Source organism: Ambystoma mexicanum, chromosome 1p (genome assembly GCF_040938575.1).
Source record: "Ambystoma mexicanum isolate Mex_15411 chromosome 1p, UKY_AmexF1_1, whole genome shotgun sequence".
NCBI classification, from domain to species: domain Eukaryota; kingdom Metazoa; phylum Chordata; class Amphibia; order Caudata; family Ambystomatidae; genus Ambystoma; species Ambystoma mexicanum.
The window spans coordinates 1462393209-1462402074 of record NC_090921.1 but is presented as its reverse complement, the minus strand read 5'-3'; positions in this window follow the sequence as shown (position 1 = coordinate 1462402074).

The window sequence follows — 8866 nt, the reverse complement described above, 5'->3', positions numbered from 1 at the left end:
CGTCTGTTTGTGGGTGGTATGCGATGGAAAAACGGTCCTCAATGCCAAAGGAAGCAGTAAGTGATTTCCAAAAGTGGGACGTGAATTGCGTACCACAGTCTGATACTATAATGGAAGGGAGCCCAAAAAAGCGAAACACATGTCTCAAAAAAAGGTCAGCCAGAACCGGAGCTGAGGGCAAACCCTGACAGGAAATGAAAAAGGCCATCTTAGTGTAATAATCCACTACAACCCATATAGTGTCGTATTCCTGTACCATGGGGAGTTCAACAATGAATTCCATTGGCAACATCATCCATGGGCGATGTGGCAATGGGAGCGGCTGGGGAAGACCCATAGGTTTAGCTGGAGAAGACTTGCACTGAATACAAATAGCACAGGTGGAAATGTAGTCTTGGACGTCTCTCCGCATAGATGGCTACCAGCACCATCTCTGCAGAAGTTCCATAGTTTTTTTTGTACCACGATGAGCAGAACATACAGAGTCATGACACCACATTAAAGCTGTCAGACGAGATTCAGAATCAGGTATGAATAAACGGCCTTGAATGTAGGGGAGTGAATTCACTATATCCAGATTACACTCAATTATCTCCTTGGGTCGTCCCGCCACCCGTTCCTGGAGGGAGGACCGAAGTGAAGACTGAGGTGTACAAGCACAGACGACCTGATGGGGCAGAAGCAAGGTGTTACCCGTATCAGAGGCCGGAAATTGGCCGTGCATACGAGAAAGGGTGTCCGCTTAATGTAAATGTACTGGTCGATAGGAAATCGAGAATCAAACATAGCAAAAAACTCATGCCATCTAGCATGACGAGAAGTGGCACATTTGACGGATTTCATGGCCAAAAAGTTGCGATGGTCAGTAAATACTTGCACTGGATGAGCAGCCCCAAGCAAGTGGTGCCTCCATTCCTTAAAGGCATCACGGATGACCAATAACTCACGTTCAGTTGTCGTATAATTTTGCTCATATGAAGTGAGCTTCCTAGAAAAGAAGGCCACAGGATGCAATTCCCCAGTATCACCACATTGCTGGGACAAGATGGCACCAATCGCAATACCTGAGGTATCTGCCTCAACGTGAAATGGTATTGCAGGATTTGGATGTTGTAAAACCGGCGCCGTAGTAAAGGCGACTTTAAGAGCATCAAAGGCTTCTTGTGCCTCAGCGGACCAAAGGAAGGGCTTCTTACTACTGGTAAGAGTTGTTAGCGGGGCCACCATCCCTGAAAATGAACGAATAAACCGCGATAAAAATGAGCAAATCCTAAAAAGGATTGTAATGCTTTTATGTTACCAGGGACTGGCCAGTCAAGGACCGCTCTAACCTTGGTCTGATTCATTCATACTCCTTGACTGGTTAGGTCATAACCAAGGAATTCCACCTCTGTTGCGTGAGAAACGCATTTTTCCGCCTTGGCATATAAATGGTTTTCTCGCAATCTTTGGAGGACTGAGGTGACATGATCGACGTGTTGCTGATACGATGACGAAAAGATTAAAATGTCACCTAGATATACTATGACGTACTGATCTAACATATCCCGGAACACGTCATTTATATAATTTTGAAATGTCGCGGGGGCATTACAAAGCCCGAAAGGCATTACACAATATTCAAAAAGACCAAACTGCACCTTGAAGGCTGTCTTCCATTCATCACCTTTGCGGATTCTTACCAAATTGTACCCCCTCTCAGATCGAATTTAGTAAAAAGGACTGAAGACCACAACTGATCTAGTAGGACATTGATCAATGGTAACGGATACTGGTTTCGGATAGTTACAGCATTAAGGGCCCTGTAGTCAATACATGGCCTCAGATCCCCCCTTCTTTGGAACAAAGAACAAGGGATAAGCCACGCGGGTAGCGAGATGGGCGAATAAAACCCGTGCTTAGGGCTTTATCAATGTACTCCTTAAGTATTGCAGTCTCTTTTTGAGTGAGAGAATAGATCCTTCCATTAGGTAGGCTAGCCCCAGGGACTAGGTCAATTGGACAATTGTGGGGCTGATGGCGCGGCAGTTGTTCAGCCTTTTCTTTGTCAAACATATCTTTGTATGTGCTATACTCAGGAGGTATGTGCATGCTAGTAACTGCGCCCACCACCAGAGCTGAATCCATAAGCGGCTGACACGGACCTGTGGCCGTATACCTGTCCTGATGCAGGCATTGTTCTTCACAATAGTCAGAGGTAAATCACCCTTCCTGCTTTTTCCAGTCCATGCATGGGTTGTATAGTGAAAGCCAGGGTAACCCAAGAATTACCTTGAACTGTGGAGCAGCAATAAGATCAAACGCAATAGTTTCAATGTGACCGCCCTCAGTGGCCATGAGTAAATCAATAGTGCGTTCAGTGACTAGCCTGGAAACCAGAGTAGTTCCATCTACTGCGTTAACCACCTATGGCCTGGTTTTAGGGACTATCAGGATTTAGATTTCACGGGCATACGCAATGTCAATGTAATTGCCAGTAGCACCCGAGTCTGATATCGCTTGGGTGGTCCACGGTTACCCGGTGGGAAACGAAAATGATACCAGGAGCGTAAAAGGCGAGCCAGCGACCACTGGAATGGAATCCTTGTAGAATTGACTCGACAGACGGATTCCGTCTACTGGCGAGTCCTGGCATTTCCCGATTTCTTGGTTGGTTTCTTTGGACAGGAGCGTATAAAATGCTCTGATGAGCCACACTAGAAACATAGATTATGTAGTCACCTGTTCTCTCTCTCACCTGGAGTCAAAGGTCCCCTTACTGCCCCTATCTGCATAGGTTCGTCCGCGGTTCCAGTTGATTCCGGGCGGGATGATACTGAAACTACGGGTTTGCGTTCCCCCTTCCTTTCTGCCCTGCTGGCGTCTATTTGTAAGACTAAATCTAGGAGTTCCGGAAAGGTTGTGGGGATGATGGGCACTGTAGCTAAGGTGTCCTTTAAGGGTTCAGATAATCCTTTGTAAAAGACAGCAGCTTTTTTATCTTTAGGCCAGCTTGTTTCTGCGACAAGCTGGTTGAATTTTACCACATATGTAAGGAGAGCTGAATCTCCTTGACGGAGATTAAGCAGCTCAAGATCAGTTGCTTGAGTCTTGTATAGAGTGTCAAACACTCGACCCATGGCAATAATCAATGCATCGCAATCGTACAGCATAAATAGCTGTTTTCTTCCAGGAGAGGATTAGCCCAGGCTGCCGCAGTTCACCCTAAATACGACAATATAAATGCTGCTTTTGTGGTGGAATCAGGGAACGATGTAGGGCGACATAAAAAATGCAATCTGCATTTATTAATGAAGGTTTGGAACTGTTTGGGATCGCCGTGAAACCTCTCAGGGGCGGCCAATGGAAACTGGGCTGACATCAGAACTGGAACGGGGTCTTGGTGAGGCACCGGGAACCCGGAGCCGGAGGCCGCTTGGGAAAGAGAAGCCTCCGCCCCAGTGGGGTGTGCTGAGGCCTGTAATTCGTCTATACGACAATGTGTTGACTGATGAGCTGCCGTCATGTCTGCGCGCAGATCTGAAACCAATTGAACCAGGTTGTCTAAGGCATCAGCAGTCTCCATGTTTAGTATTTTAAATGGCTTCTGATTCTGTTAAGACTCACCACCAAGGCACTGGACTTGTGGTAATGCTGAATCAGGATTGCCTGGAGAGTAGCTGTAGAATTCTTCCTCCTATTGTAACCCTCTGCTGATCTAAAGAGGCAGACAGAGGCGTCAATGGGTGGAAGCGGAGACTCACACCGACGGTTCACCAGGCTGCAGAGAAAACAAGAATCAGTGTCAAAAAGTATATTGAACTCCACGTATCCCTTCCACCTCCTTGCGAGAGCTAACCCACCTCTGACATGCAGAGTTGATATAGCTGGAGGGAAGGGTGGGCAATAGATATTCTGGGGTCCCCAATCTAGCTCCTTCTGGGTCCTAGGATAGCAAGAAAGAACAACAACTAAGAAATCATAGGGCGAGGAACAACAATAAGGACAAGAGGAAAAAATCAAGATAATCTTACCAAGACATCATATGGAGGGCATAGCACAGTATATAAATCCAAGGGTCCAACCTATCCCAAAGGCATGAGGACACCTGGTAAGTTCCAGAAAATGAAAAGTCCCAACCCACAAGATCTACCCTGGTGGAACGAGGATGCCTACTCGATGAAAGAAATTGCACACACAGCAAGCATCTCTAGTCCCTTGTGTCACTGATGTTTTCCGTGACAAATAGATGTTGAAGAAAGGCAGCCAGACGCAGTTGGTTGGGCAGAGAAAAGATATAGCAGTCTGTAAAGTGAATCCTACTCTGGCAACATGTGGGCATAGTGAGGACAAAACGCTTAGCAAATGCAGTCCGTTATGAATTCCTGTTTTGGCAACGTGCGGACTTAATGAAGGTAGAACGTTCAGCAAATGCAGTCCGTTATGAATTCCTGCTTTGGCAACGTGCGGGCTTAATGAAGGTAGAACGCTCAGCAAATGCAGTCCATTGTAAACAATCCGGGTCAGTACCGTTGTGGTGTAATAAGATATGGGAGGCAGGCAGTCTCAATCCAGGTGGCAATCCAAGTTGGCAACGATGAAAAAAGAATGGCAAGAGGGCGTTTGGCAAAAGCAGTCCGAAATGAAGGTTCCGGGTCAGTAACGTGAATGGCAGCAAATATAGAAACAGGGATAGGCAAGGCACAGGATGCGAGGAATATAAGAAAAAGCAAGCTCCAAGGCAGTAGCAAGAACAAAACAATACAGGGAAACCAAGGTTGGAACAACAGAAGAGCGAATCCTAACTTCGATCAGAAGCACCGGCTTCAGTGCGAGGTGGGTCTTGTACCTGGTTGAACGTCGATATAGCACTGGAGAAGCAGGTAACCGGGAACGGCCTGCAGGAGATGTACTACCAGACTTATAGGAAATAGCGGGTGTGACTGCATGCCTTCGTGAGTGTTCATTCCTGACAGTCAGAGAGAAAGGAGGTCAGCCAGGCCAAGGCCTGATCAGTGATACCCAGGTTATCATGCAGCCGGTTGAGCAGGATGGCATGGTTGACAGTATTGAAAGCAGAAGAGAGATTGAGTAGGATGAGGACAGAAGGGTGGTTAGTATCAAGGTGGGAAAGCAGGTCTTAACGGATGTTCAGGAGAGCAGTGTACGTGCTTCTGGCGCTCTGAAGCCAGACTGATGGTCATGGAGACAACCAACATATACAGTGTGAAGGTTAAACTGGGAGATGGCCAGCTTTTCCAAGAGCTTTCCCAGAAAAGCAGTAATGGAAATCAGGTGATAGCTAGACAGGAAGGGTCAGTGAGGGTTTCTTAAGAAGATGGTACGCAAGAGAGTGCTTCAGGAGGCAAGGGAAGGTTCCAGTGGCGAAAGAGTGGTTGTAGAAGTCGACCAGGGCTGGAGCGAGGGTGTCAATGTGGTCCTTGGTGGTTTTGGATGAAAAGGGAAGACCCTGTTTTGATGAGTCTTTCATAGATCAGTCTTGTCTAGAAACCTTGTCTGGGGTGAACAGAGGAAAGGAAGAGAAGGGAGGAGAAGAGGCGGCCGCATGAAGGTCAAAGGTAGAGGAAAAAGTGGAGGAAGAAGGAGGAGAGGAAGAGAGGGTTGACAGGATGTCCTGTGATTTTTTTGAAAAAATGTTTAGCCAAGGCCGTGTAGAGGGCCTGGGAGGGGAAAGTAGAGGAAGAGACTGCAGCAGGATTGGCAAGCTCCTTGCAGATTTTAAAGAGTTCTGCTGAGTTGTTAGACGCTGCAGAGACGCAGTCCAGTATGTCAGAGGTTGCACAAGATGCCTGCCATTTCCTCTCAGCCACCCTATACTTGCAATGGGTTTAAGGGTGACAATGTCTGAATCATACCAAGAGTTGAACTTTGCTTTGGGCTTCAAGCGCATCCTCATGACAGGGGCAAGTACATCTAGGGTGTCAGAGATAGAAGAATTGAGGTTGGGAAGGACTGTGTCTGGATGTGAGTCAGCCAGAGGTACAGGAGAGGGGGAGAAAGTGGTGAAGAAAGCGTTAGCTGACACACGCTTCATGGGTCGGATGACCGAGAATGTGGGTGGCAGTGCAGGGGTTGGCTTGACCTGAGGGGTAGAGAGAGAGAGAGAGCTGAGAGGAGAGGAGAAATTGGTCACTCCAGGAGAGAAGTTTTGAGAGGGCTAGCGAGGGGGAGGTCTGAGGAGATAAGAACATCCAGGGTGTGCCCTGCAGAGTGAGTCGGGGCAGAGGGAAGAATATATAGAGAAAGAGAATCACAGAGGTTGCAAAAGAGCCCAGAAGAGGGATAGGAAGCATCCGGGTGGTAGTTGGGGTCACTGAGGAGGAGGAGTTGAGTCGTCGAGCCCAGGAGGGAGGAGGAGAGGTCTGCCCACTCAGAGAGGAAGGAGGTTACCTGACCAGGTGGCCGGTAAATAGTAACCACAGTGAGAGAGCGGCCAGGAGAGAGAGAGAGCCTGCAGACCAGGCCTTCAAAGGAGGAGTAGACCTGCATAGGAATGATAGAGGCAGGGATCCACTCAGGGAAGATCAAGGATACACCCCCACCGGGATGGTTGGATCTGGGCACGCAGAGGATCTTGTAGCCATCAGGGAGGAGAGTGTCAAAACTCGTGACAGATCTGGCCGTGAACCGGGTCTCAGTAAGATCAAGAACATCAAGGTTGAGTTCGTCCAGGAGACGGCAGATGTTGGAGGAGTGTTTGACAGCTGAGAGGGAGTTGAGAGTGGCAATGATGAGAAGGTTGCCACCCTTGAAAGACTTCCGTGGAGGGGTACAGGTCAGAGGTTCGCCCTGCGGAAGTGTAGAAGGAGGCTGAGAGTGGGCAGAACAGGAAGGAGGAGAGGGCAAAGTAGCCAGGGAGGAGGATGAAGGTGCCAGAGAGGTGGCAGAGGGTGGAGGTGAAGGAGCCGGAGAAGGGGATAGAAGGGACAGCAGGAGAAGAAAGGAAGTTGATGGGGCATGGGAAGCGTCTATCAATGAGGAGGAGGCTGGCCTGATGGCCTTGGACCAAGACGGTGCCATTTAGGTAAACATTTATGATGGTCTTAAAGGAGGGGAAGGGGACCAGGAAGGCCTCCCACCGGGCGCCACCATTAATGGAAGAGGAGGAAAAATGAGAGAGCACAGAGATCATGTGGCCAATAGAGATCTATTCTTAGAGAGGCACAGCTCCACCCTACAGATGAGGTCCAACCAGACTGAAACACATGTCTGAGGTTGCTGTTGCTACTCCTATTAAGAGGAGAATTGCCTAGCATTTCGGTGCTGGACTGCCCCAGGTCAGGACAAAGACTGATATGTTTTGGATATTTCTCCTCTGTGAAAGATAGTGAGCTGAAGACTCTGGGTAAGGCTCACGTAACTGGGACTAATGTCCTACAGAGGGCCTCCCAGGACCTCCCCTTGATTTTTGCATAATTTAAGTAATTTTGGGTCTCACCCTAAGTTACTAGGGGAATCCAGATGTGGACCCCTTCTCACTATTCTTAAAGAGGCACAGCTCCACCCTACTGATGAGGTTCAACCAGACCAAAACACATGTCTGGGGTTGCTGGTGGTACTCTTGTTCAGAGGAGAATTTCCTAGCATTTTGGTGCTGGACTGCCCAATGGCAGGACAAGGACTGATATGTTTTGGATATTTCTCCTCTGTGAAAGATAGTGAGCTAAAGACTCTGGGTAAGGCTCATGTAACTGGGTCTAATGTCTGGCAGAGGGACTCCCAGGACCCCTCTTGATTTTTGCATAATTTAAGTAACTTTGGGTCTCACCCTAAGTTACTAAGGGAAACCAGATGTGGACCACTTGCTCTCTATTCTTAGAGAGGCACACCTCCACCCTACTGATGAGATCCAACCAGACCGGAACACGTGTCTGTGTTTGCTGTTGGTACTCTTGTTCAGAGGAGAATTACCTAGCATCTCGGTGCTGGACTGCCCCACGGCAGGAGAAAGACTGATATGTTTTGGATATTTCTCCTCTGTGAAAGATAGTGAGCTGAAGACTCTGGGTAAGGCTCACGAACTGGGACTAACGTCCTACAGAGGGCCTCCCAGGACCCCCCCTTGATTTTTGCATAATTTAAGTAATTTTGGGTCTCACCCTAAGTTACTAGGGCAATCCAGTTGTGGACCACTTGCTCACTATTCTTAAACAGGCACAGCTGACCCTACTGATGAGGTCCAAGCAGACCGACACACCTGTCTGGGGTTGCTGGTGGTACTCTTGTTCAGAGGAGAATTTCCTAGCATTTTGGTGCTGGACTGTCCCACGACGGGACAAAGACTAATATGTTTTGGATATTTCTCCTCTGTAAAAGATAGTGAGCTAAAGACTCTGGGTAAGGCTCACGTAACCGGGACTCATGTCTGGCAGAGGACTCCCAGGGCCCCCCCTTGATTTTTGCATAATTTAAGTAACTTTGGGTCTCACCCTAAGTTACTAGGGGAATCCAGATGTGGACCCCTTCTCACTATTCTTAAAGAGGCACAGCTCCACCCTACTGATGAGGTTCAACCAGACCAAAACACATGTCTGGGGTTGCTGGTGGTACTCTTGTTCAGAGGAGAATTTCCTAGCATTTTGGTGCTGGACTGCCCAATGGCAGGACAAGGACTGATATGTTTTGGATATTTCTCCTCTGTGAAAGATAGTGAGCTAAAGACTCTGGGTAAGGCTCATGTAACTGGGTCTAATGTCTGGCAGAGGGACTCCCAGGACCCCTCTTGATTTTTGCATAATTTAAGTAACTTTGGGTCTCACCCTAAGTTACTAAGGGAAACCAGATGTGGACCACTTGCTCTCTATTTTTAGAGAGGCACACCTCCACCCTACTGATGAGATCCAACCAGACCGGAACACGTGTCTGT